Source organism: Astatotilapia calliptera, chromosome 1, assembly GCF_964374335.1.
Source record: "Astatotilapia calliptera chromosome 1, fAstCal68.1, whole genome shotgun sequence".
Classification (NCBI taxonomy): domain Eukaryota; kingdom Metazoa; phylum Chordata; class Actinopteri; order Cichliformes; family Cichlidae; genus Astatotilapia; species Astatotilapia calliptera.
Window position 1 is genome coordinate 12,459,733 of NC_137422.1, and position 17,168 is coordinate 12,476,900.

Below are 17,168 nucleotides of genomic sequence, written 5' to 3' on the forward strand. Positions count from 1 at the left end.
TCGGTGGCTGACTAAATACTTTTTTGCCCCACTGTATCTTGCTGGTATTAGTTTGGACACACGGCTCAGATTCAGCAAGGTGCTGGAAACATTCATCAGAGATCCTTAGCATCTGAATATCGCAGCAGAAATGGAGACTCAACAGACTTGAAGTGTTTTTCCATTCTTCTTTTGTCCAGTTTTGGTGAGCCCATGTAAAATGTAGCATTAGTTTCCTGTTCTTAACTGACAGGCGTGGCACCTGGTGTAGTCTTCTGGTGCTGTCACCCATCTCCTTCAAGAATACCTTCGTTGGGACGAGTGGTTATTTGAGTTAATTTTGCTTTTCTGTCATCTCAAAGCAGACTGGCCATTCTCTTCTGATGCAATTTCTGCCTGAAAGCTGCCACTCATTTTTGGACCATTCGAATATAAACCCTAGAGATGGTAAATCACACTTAAATCACCTTGTTTGCAAATTCTGTAGATGTTTAGATGTGTAGATGTTTGTCATAACAAGCAGTTAAACAAGTAGCCAGTGAGTGTTTGTACTCTGACAATTGTGGAAGCTCGTATCAAACAGCTCAAATTACAAACGCAGAAGGCCCGCCCACCTGCTGTTCAAACATTGTGTTTATCAAGGGCAGCCAATCAGAGTTAAAGGGAGGAAGACTTCAGATTTTTCAAACTGGGGAGGAATTTAAGTGCATGTACAAAGGCGAGGTAGTAATAATAATTATACTGAACTCTAAATCCTACAATGCTAATTCAGTAATGGCCAAGAATAAAAAAATACGATGTTGGATTTGAGCTCAGTAGGTCCCCTTTAACCAAGCAAGTTTAGCGCAAGGCATGTACAGTCTGTAACACCCTGATGATTATTCTCAAAACGTTGTTTTAGGAGACATAATAATGCTAAATAATATTTATATTTGCCAAATGGCCATTATCAGTTTTTCGTGAGAAAGTCAAGGCATTTTACCTAACAGGAAGTGTAAATGTCATCTAATCATTAAATGTTTTGACGGCTTAATTTTGTTTTTACAGTTTCCCGCTGCTATGTTACCAAACAGTGTGACAGTGCGATAGGGGGGGAAAAGTTATGGCTTACAGAGTCATCGTTAAAGAATTCAGTAACTCAGAAGGTAAATACAAGCGTCACGTGTTGCTCTGTGGAAAATACCTGTGGCTGATTTCCAGCTGCTGTGGTTTTTGTGGCTTTTCGTGTGATGACAGGTGAATATAATGTTTACAGGAGGCAGAAGGAAAACAGTAGAGAAGAATGGGTAGATTGTTAGTCATAGCTACGATAGACTGTTAAGCACATTTTCTTATAGACAGGTTTATGCGTATGCTACTTTTGGCTTGTCGGGTTGGGAAACGCCTTTCTCTTCTGGTTCGCCGGTTGAAAAGATGACAATAATCTTTTGTTTAATGGCCAAGCCCTTGAGATAAAGAAGCGTACAAACAGAGCTGAATAGACAGAAGGTGGCACAGAGCAACACATTTCTAAGTGGTTGTATGAGAAAAACACTTTTGTTCAGCATCTGTCAGACGCTGTTATAAAGCCGAGGTATTATAGCGAATGGATTATGACAAGCAAAGGGAAATAATCTACTGAAATCACACAATTTAAATCTCAAAAACCCAACATTTAAACAGATTAAGGGTGTTGCAGAGAGTTCATGAGCCTTGTGTTTGTGTAGTGTGTGCCTATAATAACCAAAAAATGTGGATCCATATCATCGCCTCTTTCCTTCTGCTTTAATGTTAAGTCCTTTAACCCTGAAACGCATACCTGGGTTTTGTTGGTATTCAGTTTGCGTCACCGTAAAATGCTTTGTTGTGATTTGAATGCAAAGTCTTTAGCACAGAACATCTCTCACTGGTATTTAGGTATGCAGGTATGCACGGAAATGAAAACAGTCTCCTTAAGCTCTTTGTGTATGTGATTTGTCATGACGAACCAACTGCTTTTTAGATTTGTGTCTGAAGGATATAATTAAGATACCCCTGGTAGTGACAGCATCCACTGGAGGCATAACCCCCCCCCCCCCCCCCACCAGCCCCTCCCTTTCAGCTGTAAATCCTCCCTTCCAACTCTCCTCCCCACCTTCCATCACCCAACCTCCCCCCCATCAGCTGTTTCCCTCCCACTCCAAGCTATAGCTGTCACAAGGCGGAACCACAGGGAGCCTGCCGGTTGGTATTTATAGCATGCCAGGGCTCTAAGTGATAGATGTCACCTTCACGCCGCTGCCTTTGGGACACTGCACCAAACATCTTGCCCCACTAACAAGCTGCAAAGTGCTGTGGATGCACAGGGAAGGGACAGTGGGGCAGTGGAGGACATGTGTCTCTGGCTTGTGTGTAAAAGGAAGCCAGGGATGCCGATGCAAACAACCAGAGTTTATCAAATGTGTTTACATTTCTCCCCACTTGACTTGTTTGCTCCTTGGTGTCTCGCTTGTTAATTAAAACCTCTCCTGGTGAGAAGTTTGTTTAGGAGGTGAAGCAGTTTGCGTTCGCCGCAGCTCTGAGTGTCGCGTTCCTTCCTTCAAGCTGCAGTCTGATGATGGATGGGAAGGAGATGATCGATTCTGGCTTTGACCGCGAGGGTGTGACATAGCACCTGAACCTCTCGGCTGGACTCGCAGTAGGTGCGGATGTATAGGGCTCATGCACAGATTTAAAAGGAAATTTACTCTTGAACTAAGTGCATTAGAGAGGAGGATAAAAATAGAATTCATGTAAGCATGGCTAACATGAATACAGCAGTATGACATATGAACAGTGAACAAACAACACAGCACATGCAGATACCACCCACAGACAAACACACATAACAGACTCAAACTTTTATTTTTCCACAAAGAGCTAGCTTTGTTCCTCTCAATGCTAAAGAAAAACCCCATAGCTACTGTCACTGTCGCGAGGCGTCATCCTGACATTTTCAATCATCTCCTTTGACAGAGATATTTTTGGCCCAAATGGTAGAGTTCTCCTTTGAAGGCGTCTGTAATACAAAGTATAATTCAGGTCTGTCTGACAAGTGGAATAAGCTTGTCAGGAAGCTGAGGCTTGAGCAAAGGAGCTTTTGGCTCAGGACTCAACTTGGCATTGTTCACATATCCATACTCCTACTCCGAGCCCAGTTAAAGTTGGTCATGTGTCAAACTTCAAAACCATCGCTGACCTCACAAGTTCTGTTGAAACCTGTGCTGGTTATATTAGTCATGTGTGTACTTCACAGTATATTTCCTAATAATAGCACTGCAGCTTGAACAGAAAGGATGCAGCTCCAGTGTTTTAATCTTTATTTAAGATAACAGACAAAATTACAATTTGGCATATTTTGCTTTTTACTTTATTACACTTTCTTGTAACGTCCAACTGCTTTCATTTTATTTCTACTCCACATATAAGACGGTATATGGATAAAAACCAGAGATGTACAATAATTCATTCATGCTGGGCTACATCCATGCAACCTCCATGCATTAATAAACATAGTGCTCGGGTGTTTACTGGTCTTGTCTACATTTGTTTCGTGTCAGCATCTTTTCATGTGTGTTTGACACAAATCATTATGAATTACTGACAAAGAATTTCTTTTAGGAAAACAAAATCACGTATTTTTTAAAATTGTCATTTTTCAAGTGACAACCAAAACCTCATTCCTGCTTTGAATATGCAGATGCTTATTTCTAAAACAGTGTATTTTATTTCAGGCTAAAAAAAAAAGGGCAAGATGATAACATTACATTTCATTTCCTTTTACATTTTATATACACAGTAGGTTGTAGGAAGAAGAAGGACCTAAAGGTGATCACAGTTTTAAACACATACATTTAAAAGAGTACGCATCTGAATACACATTTGGTGTAAACTGCAGCCAAAAATGTTTGGTGAACGATTAAAGTAAAGCAGACCTTAAACAAAGCTTTTTGTCATTTATTCCTCAGCCCAGACTCTTTGACTGATATTGTCAAAGCACAGGTGAGCATTACAGGTGGTGATCAAGAAAATCGGACATAATTGAAAATATTCACATTTGTGTTCGGTTCAATTTGATTGCAGTCCGTGCATCTCAACACGCGGCTTCCTAATGCATAGAGTACATGCATACCTTTAGATGACAGTGACAGAACGGTCAGTGAGTTGCTGAAACTCATCCATGCCACGGTGAATGTGTTGACATCGCCTTAATTCAGCTTGCCATCTGACACTGTGCCTGGTTCTCCACTCTGAGGGAGCAGGGTGGACACGGATATAGGCTGTCAAGCTCATATAAGCATGTTAAAATACTGCATAGATCAGAAGTGAAAGGGTAGAGTCAGAGCTGAAGCAGCACAGCACCTACATTTTTATGAGAGCTGCTTTATATACTAAACGCTACTGCATGAAACTGTCATTCATTTTTGCATTTACAATAAAAGGATACATCTGCAGAGTAAAATTGCCGATCCAGTCTTAAACCAGTGCGTAAGTATTTGTTCTTGCGTGCTGCTTCAGTCCTCTCAGTCAGCACATGGTTTGTCGAGCATGTGTTCACCGAGTGCATTGATTGCCGCTGTTTAACCCCGAAACACTTAATGCAAAACACGGCAAAAGTTCCAGGGTGCAAGCTAATCATTACATGCGAGAGAATAAATAAGACTATGAAGTCTTTGCAAACCACTGTTATAACAGCTGCAGCTGGCAACGTGTAGCTGCTGTGGCTGTAGGAATGATCTATGACATAACATTAGGGATATAGCAGAGAAAGACTGAAAAGTGTTGATTGGCTCAATTAATACCACTATGTTTACAGCACCCGTCTCATTTAAATCTCATTAATCTGAAGATTGAGTCATTTAAAAACCGTTCCATAATGAATACAGATTTCCTTAAAGCACTCAGCACAGTCAAGATGTAAACCCAGGAGTTTTTGTTTATGCCTTTAATATGTATATGATAGGACAAACTATTGATATGGCAATATAGTGGATTCCTTTCTCTTGCAATGCATTTATCAACACATTGGCAAAAAATATTGATATTTTTCTGAAAACATGAGCACACTAAACAGATTCATATTCACCAAATGCTCATCAGCACCTCACGACTCCTCAAAAGGTGTTGATGGTCTCTGAATTTGCAGGAAGAAGAGGAAGAAGAGGAAGAAAACGGTGGTCAGTCGAGGGTTATCAAAAAGCTAAAAACTGAACTGACTTGATAGCGCACACACACGTCGACACAGTGTGGACTGATTGCACACATTATGTCTGCATTCTTCCTTTTGTGTCTCCCTGCTGTACAGAATTGCCTGGCAGTGTCTGTATAATTGCATTGTGATACATCATTATTGTGGGTAACGTATCATGATAGTGTAGTGACTTCTTTTGCAATTCCCAGCGTTAGTTTAAAACCATGTCAGCGCAGTGGTGTGCCCACATTGCAGTGCGAGTGAAAGTGTCTGAGCGAGCTTTTGTACAGTGCGTCGTGTCTGTATAACCACCCAGTAAGCCGTGTGTGCATTTGTGTGCATCGGCTTTGTCTCAGTCTCGTCTCACGCGTACTGACTTTCTAGAATGATCTTTGACATATACTGTCAGGAGGTGTCAGAAAATGCGTGTGCGTGTGTGTGAACATGGACATGTATGAAGCTTGTAAGTGTGTGCATGAGTCTGAGAGGCTGGAGTCAGGCACTCTATCTCTTTGCTGACAAGTGTCATCGGCTCCAGTTGCTTGGGGGTCTCTGCTGTCGTGTGGGTGAGAGGGGGCAAACAGGAGGTGCTTGTGCTGCAGGGGGAGTGGACGAAGCCAGAAAGTGGGGGGTTGGCAGTCAAACAGTTGGGAAGGGGGGATGACAACATGACCATGCTGAAAGCAACCAGCAGGCCCCCCAGTGGCAATCCAGGTTTCATGACCCAAGTGTCCACCTGTCGTTTCCTCTTAGCCAATCTGCACTCCCCCCCAGCCCCCACCCCTTATTCCCCTTTAGAGAAAAGCAGCGTAAGGGTGGCTGTACTCCACAATCCAGTTAAAGGCCACTGCTACAAACCTAAAATGAGGCGCGACATAACTGTGGCATGTTTGCTTAGATTAGATTTGCATCGTCAGATGTTTTGAGGTGGACCGGTGCGAGGCATTTACACCTCTATATATAGTGAGCGTGCAGGCTCCAACCCAACTCAGATGCGATTTGTTTCACTCGGTTTCGTGGCTATGATGCGTACCCATAAAAGTGCCACACAGTGTATGCTGTGCATTGCAGCTTAACTGTGTGTAGCAGTGCTGACAAAGCAGGATGCAGCATAGGGATCCCATGTTGTCGGTCACCTTGGGTGGTGTTTGGGGTTACTAATAATCTCACTTTTGTTGCCCTGATTAAATCAGCAGTCATTGCAGTGTGTGTTCTGGAAGCCTGCCACACGTTCTCCTGTTAATTAGTGGATGGTTGGTTAACTGCGGTCTCTCCTCGTGTTCTTTACTTCATTTTGCTTCATCACTATAAAAACTAAATAGGCTGATAACAAAAAGCGTCTGGACACTAACCTTTACTTGGGCAAACACAGGACAGCGGAGTGCCAGTTGAACCTAATTTCAGTTCGCATACCCTGAGACCCATCTGGCCTCCCATAAATCTGCTTGTCCATCAACAGTGAAATGCAGCTGGCACACACACATGCACATATCACACCCCCTGCACATTCACACCAGGAGTCAGGGTTTGCTGGGAGTGTGAAAATAAGATCCGCCAGCTTCAATAAATGCCTCTTAGCACTGTGATCAGTCAAAGGCTTTCCAGCTATGTTTGGCCTCCTCTGGCTAAACCGACTCATTAGCAACAGGGGACCTCATATTTGCAGCGCAGTTTAACACCGTTTAGATTTACACTTAAAGCCAGTCTGTCTGCTTGGCCAGATTAGTGCCTTGGGTTGCATGTCTTTCTTTTTTCTTCTTCTTCTTCTTCTTCTTTGTTTTTAAAAGTAATGTTTGCGTTATTAATTTAGCATCCAACAAGCACCAACCTATCCGTGAGTCTTGATATTGCAGATAGTCCAGGGTCATTTTGTGTTGTCAGTAAAAGTAGGATGTGCGTCTGTTTGGACACGCATGCGCGCGCATGTCACTGTGCAGACCCTGAGCCCCTACACTGCCAACGTGTCGGAAGCATAATGCGTAATGAAGTCAGACACATGATCTCAGGCCGCTGTTGTGTCGCCGCAGATGTCCATCTACGTTTGCTGAGGCATTCTGGGAAAACCTCCAGGACTTCATGACCTCCTGTCGACTCTATTAGACACTTTTAAAATGGTTCATCACAACTTCATCTTTCCTGCGCAAACTAACAACATATTAAATGATAATTGTCACCCCAATCCAGTTGTTTCTCCTTATGGGCTTACACAGTCATTCTTCAAGCTTCACAGCTTGAAGCCATTTGATTTTGTTTTAAACCCTGCTGGATTAGCATTAGTGCATATGGTTTTTGGTTGGAAAAAAAGGGTGCTAACTATCCTGCATATGTTGTTTTGCTTGATAGCCTATCTTCTGTTTCTGAGACAAATTACTCAGTCTTATAGGGCCACACAGGACTGGATCTTGATGAATCTGGAAAAAAAGAGGCACAGCAGCAAGTGGCAATAATATATTCAATATTATGCGCAGGCTAACAGAGACATATGGCTTTGGATTCAAGTGCTAGGAATTTCCAGGCTAACACCAGCAGTTATCTGCAATGAGGACTGTGATGAGCACAGGCACGCTGCACTGGCCAGGTGGCTCTTTGGAAGATAGTGCCAAAAGATGAAACCACCTCAGTGTCAGCATTTTAATTTGATCTGCCATGTGCACATATGTCTTTAAAGTCTGCGGGGAGTCTCTCAGCCATTGATGTGCTTCGCCAATGGTCTGCAGTCGCACAGGTTAGCACTGCAGGCTAATCTGTAGTGAGTCTGTCCCAAAAGCCTGCGCCAAGTTGATGGCAGGATGAGTGATCTCCTCTCCTCTGATCCCCGGCCCTTGGATGCCCAATGTGTGCCAACTATTCAGCTCCTTTGTAGTTGGTGCCAACATGCCCAGACGGGTAGAGGAGGAGCGCAGAGACCCAAACAGGATTTGAAAAGCAGTAGTGCTCTACTCCTAGATATTAGGAAGTGGGCACAGCGATCTCAGCAGAGCCAAATGTTTTGGGGCAGCAGCCATCCTGTGTATTGGTCTAACACTAGCACACTGGCAGATCATCTGAACATTCAGAAGTTTCAGAAATGAGTGTGATGTTGCACTGCCTCGTTGATGGAGACAAAATTGAGTGCAACGTGACCACCCCTGTACCCTTAATGACGAGTTTGGACTAGAGATGGCACGATACCACTTTTTTATCGATACCGATACCGATATCATAAATTTGGATATCTGCCGATACCGATATGAATCCGATATAGTGTTTTTTAATCAACAAAACTGTTTTTTAAATATCTTGCTGCATTTTGTATACGTTCATACTCAAGTTTAAAACAACAACTACACTAAAGCTATTCTGTTATACCTGTATGCAAAAAAATATATTTCATAGTTCAGCAATACTGATCAATCTAATAAACTTAAACCTACACCATCCTCCCTATTCTGGTATTTTAAAGAGTACTTAGCATAAATATTAAGCAACCTAACTAATAGGGTTCCAACTCCCAGCAACAACAAAAATAAATAAATAAAAAATAGGGAACCACCCCTCACGCTCCACCTCATGATGCTTAATCGACGTAATCAACCTTAATTTGATGCAGTGTGAAAAAAAATGCACAGAAATCAATTATTTTTCAAGAAATATTAAATAGATTCAACATCTTTCTTCAACAAAATTGCAGCCTGCACAGATGGTACCTTCCCAAAGGAAAAAGTACTATAGCTTACTAGGGTATATATATTAGACTTAATAGTTACTATATACAGTAATTGACTTCTATTCATTTTACATCAAATTAAAACTTTGGGTGTCAGATAATTATTTATTAAAAGCTAGACATTTTAAATGAGAATAAGAAAGAAAAGTATGTCTTTGTGCCCCCTTTCCCCTGTTCATGCCCTATCGGCCCCCCTGGCTAAACTTTGCTAGATCCGCCCCTGCACAGTTACCAGCGTCAGCTACGTAGAAAAGTAGAAAGTAATAATAAATAAATTCTAACAACAGCTTATCAAGCTTAAACGTGCTGCTGTTGTTCAGCCGATGGTTTCCTCTTTCTGGTGCAAAGTGGGCCAAAAGCAAACTAGAGACACGGACTCCCGACAGAAAAGCCGGTCAGCTGATCGTTAAGCAGTTTCATGATTGAAGTAGCAGCAGGAGAGGCAGTCGCTTGTTAAGCTTAACGCAGGAATGCTTTACAAACATTCAGAGATGGACTTACACACTTGCTTTACTTCTCTCGGGGATAACTTTGTCGGAGATGAAATGCCGGGTTGCTAGCGAAGCTCCACATGCTATCCAGACCACCTACAGGTCCCGCATGCCACAGCCGCTCTATCACGTGATGCATACTGCTCCGACGTGCTAACGTTCTGAGGTGAGTTACGGCGTGTTGCAAGTTTTGTGAGGTGCTTTCGTGATATTTAATGGATCGGATTACATTTTTTATTTTTCTCCGATATCCGATCCAGTAATTTAGGTCAGTATCGGACCGATACCAATACGTAATATCGGATCGGTCCATCTCTAGTTTGGACACCTCAGTATCCTTCAATAAAGATCTGGTTTGATGACCATTAGAATAGTTTCTGTGTTTTTCCAGGGGTAGCTGCACAGGCAGAGACCATCCTCACTAACTTCTGTTGCAAACCCATTTTTTGTATATACAGGCAGAAATATGACAGAAACAACTCAGTGCTGAAAAGAGCTTCAAGGTTAACTCATCATACACTTTCGAGGGGCAGAGTTAAATGAATTCAACAGAGACCTTGTCGTCCTTGTATTTCTTCTCATAGCAACAAATGAAATCACACTGTAGAGAAAGAGCAATTCCATACAAGTCATCCAGATCAGTCAGTATTTGCGAAAACAGATGAAAAGCTGAACTGCAGTTATAGGTAATAGTATTCTTGCATATACAATGACTGTAGTTGAACAATCGCCAGAAGAAATCTGGGTCAGATCGGAGTTTCTGTTTCCGACTGAGGTGCAGATGCATAGATGTTCACTGGAGTTCTGCATCTCACCTGGTTTGTTGTCGTTATTTTTTGATTCAGCAGCCAACCAAATGGGCTCTGATTTAAAGGACCCTTATGGGCACGCATCAATACCCGACTGGCGACTGACCTGCTGTCATGAGGAAAATTGTCTATTTTCTTTCCTGTGAAAACATTTCTATAAAAACCTCTGCACAGAAATGAACCTAACTACATTTTTTAGAGTGAGTCACGGCCATGAAACACAACATCTCAAACATCCATTCAGTGTCAGAACAATTCCACCATTAGAGCCCCGTGAAGAGCCCTTGAAAGCGCTACACCGACGATGGAGTTCTCGCTCCTCCTTTCCTCTCCACTCTCCACAGCCTGCCCACATTAACTCTCCAGCCCATTCAGCTGTGATTAGAAAAGCCTCTCAGCTTCTAGAGTTTGCAATCATTTGACCATAATGAATTCCAATCACTCCCTCCTCCTACCCTCTGCTCCCACTTGTACTCGAGAAGTTATAAAAAGGAGAGTGCCGAATGGAGAGACAAAGAGGCCGTGCAGTCCAAGGGATTGAAGTGTTTAGCAAAAGAATCACACGCAGAGAATTGAGCCTGAAAAAAATGTCTGAAAGTAAAATTCAAAAATAGCTCTAACAAAAATATTCTATGGATTTCATGGATAGTAATGGGGAACAAAAAATACGACTCAAAATAACTGTAATGACAAGCCAGTCTACAGCTATTTATTGGTAAAAATATAGTACTTAAGAGATGAACCACATGTATGTGTGTGTGTGTGTGTGTGTGTGTGTGTGTGTGTGTGTATATATATATATATATATATATATATATATATATATATATATATATATATATATATATATATATCTTAACTCAAAAGCACAGTTTTTAAATTTAATGTTGCTGAAACAACAAAGTAATAAAATAATTAATCTATCTGATCGAGAAATCACTCATCTTTGGAAAAGAGAGTTTATTACAGAGAAATGGCTCTTTCCAAAATAAAAGCTATACTATACACTTCTTCTGGGCTATATTCTCAGCAGCATATTAAACATATCAGGTCCCCATAAGGAGAATCATGTGCTAACGGCTGTCTAAATGACTCGGGTAAAGTTTGTAGCATGCGTGCTTGTTGTTTTTGTCTGCTTCCACTTGTCTTTGCACTAGGATGATGTCGGAGTAAATGTGCAGTCATATTCGTTGTGTTCCCCCTAGTGCTGTCAGCGTTAATCTCGTTGAAATGACGTTAACGCCACAACGCGGCAAATCTCCGTTAACGAGCGACCCCGGATCGCCCCGGGCGTAGAGCTGGACGGTCAACACGTTAACGAGCTAACTGCGCTAACACACTAGTTCCCACCAATGTAATTGAGCATTGCGTGGCACATCCAACATACTGTTTTACTTTAGTCCATGACGCGCTTACCTTCAGGGTAGAGCTGGGCGATATGAGATTTTTTCATATCACGATATGTTTTTTTCATTTCAGGCGATAACGATATCTATCACGATATAAGCCAAATAACTATATTTGTAAGATTTAAATGTGCCGTTGCTCACAAGTAAAATGTGAAATAATCAGCAGCTTGTTTTTATTTAAATATTTATTTCCCATTATAAGTTCAACAGGGTAGATGTACTTAAGGAACATGAGACTTTTTCAGATAAATAAAGGCAAATATTGCAAACTACACAAAAGGCAGCCGCTAAAGCGTTTAAGTTTCAAAATAGAACAAATGAAACAGACTAAATTGTCAATTCCACTTAGAAACAAAATATTAATTCTAAAAATAAATCTTAGTTTGTTTTACAGAAGAACAGACAAAACTGACTAACTTTTGTCAATATCAAATAAACTGAGAACTAAAAGGAAATTCTCAATCTCTCCTTGTTGTATAGCTTAGCTTTTCAAACAGTTTTAACAGTTACTTTAGTCTGACAAAAGCCGAATGACGAATTAGCGCTTCCAGTCAGAGACTGAGGCTACGTCCACACGTACACGGGTATTTTTGAAAACGGAGATTTTCAGTTTTCGTTTTAAAAAATAATCCCGTCCACACATAAAGGCAGAAATGAAGGAAAACGCTGCTATGAACATGCCAAAGCAGCAGGTGGCGCTAGATTCCTAACCGTGCAGAAATGTTGGCCAATCAGAAGTCTAGAAGCCTCGGTGGGAAAAAGTAAACAAAGCTGGGGCATAGAAGCAGAACCGAGTCGTATGTGTGGAGGGACAGTAACTGTGTGTATATGTAAGCATTTAAACACTGCAGAGAGTAGAATTAACAGTAACAGTATTGTAGAAATTCATTTAACCGAAACAATAACACGGCGCACAGTGTGACGCATGCACCAGTTTATTGTATTTCCAGACTTGCTTTCGGCACAATTTACAGTGCACGCTACTCTGTTTTTTGTCAGACTTGAAATAGCCGAAATACCGTCACACTACGGAACTTCTATGGCTCTTCCGTTCGACAATCTCTCCGGCATTGGAACCATCATCTGTTTTCTCTTCGGTCACGCTCGGTTGATTTTTCTAGTCGGCACACTCATTTCCTCCATTACGCGCTGGCTCCATTACCCGCTGGCTGCTTCCCAAACAAACACACGTGCGGCTTGGCACTTGTGCTGTACGTAACAAGTCACGCGACGTGACGCTGCGGCTGTGATTGGTTCGGCTCTGCGCTACTTAATTTGGATTGGCTGACTTTTTTTTTTTTTTTTTAAGAGGACAAGAGCGGCGAGGTCTATCGCGATAGCTTAATTTCTCTATCGAGTAAAAGTTATATCGCGATACATATCGTTATCGTTCTATCGCCCAGCTCTACTTCAGGGTCATACGTCACATGAAAACCAAAATAGTTCCAAACGCCAGATCTGAATGAGGGTGGGGGAGGTTCAATTTGCCATGTTGCAACGACAGCTTAACTTCTGTCTCGCTAGCTTGCCCTGCGCTCAGTGAATCTGCGTTCGACTACTCCGCCTAGGCTGCACTGTCGAGCGCAGATCCACTGAGCGCTCAACACAGACAGCATTGTCAGAAGGAAAGCTGATAAAATAAATTAAAAATGTTGTATTGTTCGATACATATGCGTACCGAACCGAAAGCACTGATACGAGTATCGTTGCACCCCTAATATAAATATATATATATATATATGCATGTAGAAATCTGGAGGAGGCGGGATTACTCTGTCGTAGCTTCGAATATCAACATTTCCTGTCCTTGTCATTGTTTAAATTCTACACACATTTTAATAAGACAATAAAAAGCTCCATTGTTGTCAGACATTAGCCAATGGTTTTTAGGTTGTACTTTGCAAAGGCGTTCCTGCTTTTGCTCCTCACATGTGCTGTTTACACGCATGTAACTAAAGCCTACATGCGTGTTAAATGTGATTAGTCACCATGAATCGGAGTACCAACGTCAAACAGAAAGCTTTTACTGCCAGAAATCTTCTCATATGTGTGTTTATAGAGTTTACTGCCCCAGTAATGGAGCAACATTACTTTCAAATGAGGCTGAAAGTTATTTGGAATGATAATATCGAGAAGCCTCGCTCAATTCTTTATTAATGAGGTAATGCTTCACCCTTAGAGGGACAAAAAATAAATATATAGCTGAAGCATGTAGCGGTTTTAGATGCAAGTCATGTGAGGACTTAGAGCAGATCCTTGCTTGGATAATAATTGCTTTAAAGCCATTTAATAAGCTGTAGGATATATTGTTTTAACTCAGCAGTGTTTTATGTTTTATTGGCTTTGTAACAATCTGAGAAAAACATTTTTCATTTTTAAATAACCCTTACTTTTATTTAGCAAAGACCTTTTTCCCAAAAAGGGGAGGTGTGAATGTGTTGGAGTCTCCTTGTTGTTCTCTTTGGCTCTTTTGTCACAGTGTCACAGTGATGATGCTGACAGTGCTGTGGTAATGACCTTTCACCATTGCCATGCCAACTTTCCCAGGTCCCTCTGGCCAGCAGTGTCCCTGTCACCTATAATCAGCACCACAGTCTGGCCACCGAGCTGACTTGCGAGTACGACCAGTGGAGACACAGAAACAAGCCTAGAGACTCGTGCAATTTGTCCCTGAATAGAGGTGAGTGGGCCGTGAGCACCACTTCATTCAGTGGATTAATGCTGGCTAATGGAAATTAGGCATGTAATAATATTCACACTATTACACGATTAAATGTGGCATTGGCTCCCCCTTTTTTTGGTCAATTAAGATGACAGCCATTTCAGCTGGACCAAACAGGCCGGGAATAAACAAGAGACCAAGACATTACAAAGGATGGGAACGGATGATCTGTCGGTAATTACATTAATAACTGTATGAGGGCTCATTCTGATTAGCCTGTGTACATGAAGGTTTGATACCGTCCAGTACTGTTGTGGTTTAAGTGAAAGGAACAACAAAGGCCTGTAAGCGTACCAGACGTCACTGGAATATATAAATCAGAGTGTTGGTAATGTAGCGTTGGCAATCTCACATAGTGACAATAAGACAAACCACAGTCGGCCTGAGTGTCTGTGATAGTGAGGGTGATGGGGAGAGGACTAGGTCAGTCACTTACTAACCCAGTCACTGTTACTGTGGGGAGCTTTCTGGCTCAGCCATAACCGGCACTGCTTGTGAACTCTATGAGGCCCAGCTTTGAGGACGATTGACTTCTAACTCTCACGCTCGCTTTCATGGAGAGCCCAGTCCAGGTTCACTCTGGTGGAAGATGATGGAGGTATTGAGCCATGTATATGTCTGACTGATATCTTAAGAGAAGATGACACACATCAAAAACTGTGTGTGTGTGTGTGTGTGTGTGTGTGATGTCTGACTGAGGCTGACAGTTAAACCCATGTCCTCAGGGGGGGTGGCTTGTTGATGACGATTGCTGACATGTAAACACAGCAGCCAAAAACAAACACATTGGTTCAGTGTTGCAGAAATGCACAACATGCATCTGTGCAGGCAGAGCTAGAAGTGAGCAGGGCTGAGTTCAAGCAAGGATAGAGTAATGTGATTGATGTTTGAGTAATTAGATTGCAACCTTGCATGATGTGCTTCCTAAAGTTAAAATGTGCATTTGTTTCGTCACTGCTTTGGATGCGCATACAACAGTTGAATATGTGAACATTCGTCTTGTGCTGTGTACTTTACGTTAACAGAAGCAGTGCCTCAGATTCGTAGGCAGAGCTTGAGGGAATTCCTTTAAGCGTTTGTTCGGCTGAAAAATCAGCTGTCCTGGATTTGAGCTGATCAGATTGTATTATTTAAAGCTTCAGCTAGTGACCAGTGACAGCAGCAGGAGGAATTCACTTCAGTTTTGTGATGATAGATTTCTTTTGCCTCACATTGGGCAGAATCACAAGCCCAAACTCTGGCAGCCAATCCACGTGGGTGTGATTTACTCATTTTTCAGATTTTTGTGACATGAGGCACAAATACATTCCTGGCAGCTGAACTTAAATAGTGGCTAGAGCAGGAGGAATACATTATATTGCATTTGGCAAATTAAGTGTAAGCTTGTTGAGTAGGGTTGACTTTGAATATTGATCAGACGCATCATTTACACTTAAGTGAGTTTATATCATAGTGTTTCACTGTACATTAGCTGCTTTTTCAGTCCAGTCCTTGGACCTGAACATTTTTAGATGAGTATTTTTTGTTTGCTAAGCTGCTTAACACATACATAGTATTCTTTAGATCAGGGGTGGCCAACTCCAGGCCTCGAGAACCGGTGTCCTGCAGGTTCTAGATGTGTCCTTGATCCAACACAGCTCATTTAAATGGCTAAATTACCTCCTCAACATTTCTTGAAGTTCTCCAGAGGCCTGGTAATGAACTAATCATTTGATTCAGGTGTGTTGACCCAGGGTGATGTCTAAAACCTACAGGATATTGGCTCTCAAGGCTTGGAGTGGGCCACCCCTGCTTTAGCTGAATATACAAGAATGCCGAAGGTAACACAGTTTGACAGGCATTAGATAGAATATTTGCACCAGCAAAGTGATTACTAAAGAGCTATTAGCTGAAAAATTGGCATATCTCAGTATGGTGTCCAATGAGGACAATAGGACTAAAAACTGCAGCAAATGACAGTATCTGAAAGTCATGTCCTTAAGAAATATGGAAGCAATCGACCTGACACAGGACCTGAGAGATGCATCTGATCCTTCAATTGATCCATCTACTGTTCGCTGAGGCCTTGTCCATTGTCTCAGTGCAAGGGTGGCTGTCAAGAAGCCATTCTTCAGGGAGGGAAATGGCGTGACAAGGATGCCAAGTTCTACAAGAACTGGACTGAAAATCAGTGGCAGCAGGTATTATGGAGTGATGAAATTTGTATTCATATATTTGTTAATACATATGGAGGACGTCAGGAGAGAGGTACAACAGTGATCATTGGAGAACTATTCCTGGAGAGTACTTAAAGAAATGACAAAAAAGCTGTCTGAAAGAGTCCAACCTGTGCTGAAGAATAAAGATGGTCATACCAAATACTGACTTTCAAGCTACAAGAGTTGAACACTTGTATATTGCTTTTCTATTGGTTTTGCACATGTTTAAGAAATTACTATGGCGATGTCCCAATTTCTAAACAAAATATGAAGAAATCAGGGGTGACTCAAAAATCTTGAATGAATTACAAAACACTTCACAAACAGCTCAAAACAGCTCTTTAGTGTGGTAACTGAAAAAAAAATCATTAGATGGCGTGTTGGTAAAATCTAGATAAGTGCGCCCCAGGAGTAAAATGATTGGAATTATCCTTTAAGGCATATTTCTGTCTGAGATAAATGGATCTTTGAAGAACACATCAAGTGGAGTAAAACCTACAGCATATGGCAAAAGCCGAGCAGCCTGGGAAAAATATAAGAGAACGATGGATCTGAGTAAACATGGAAACAATCTGTTACTCCTGCTCGTATGATGCACTGTGTGCATCCTCTCTTTTCTGCATAAACATTGTGTAATTGGGAAGATGGTCTGATAATGGCTGAGTA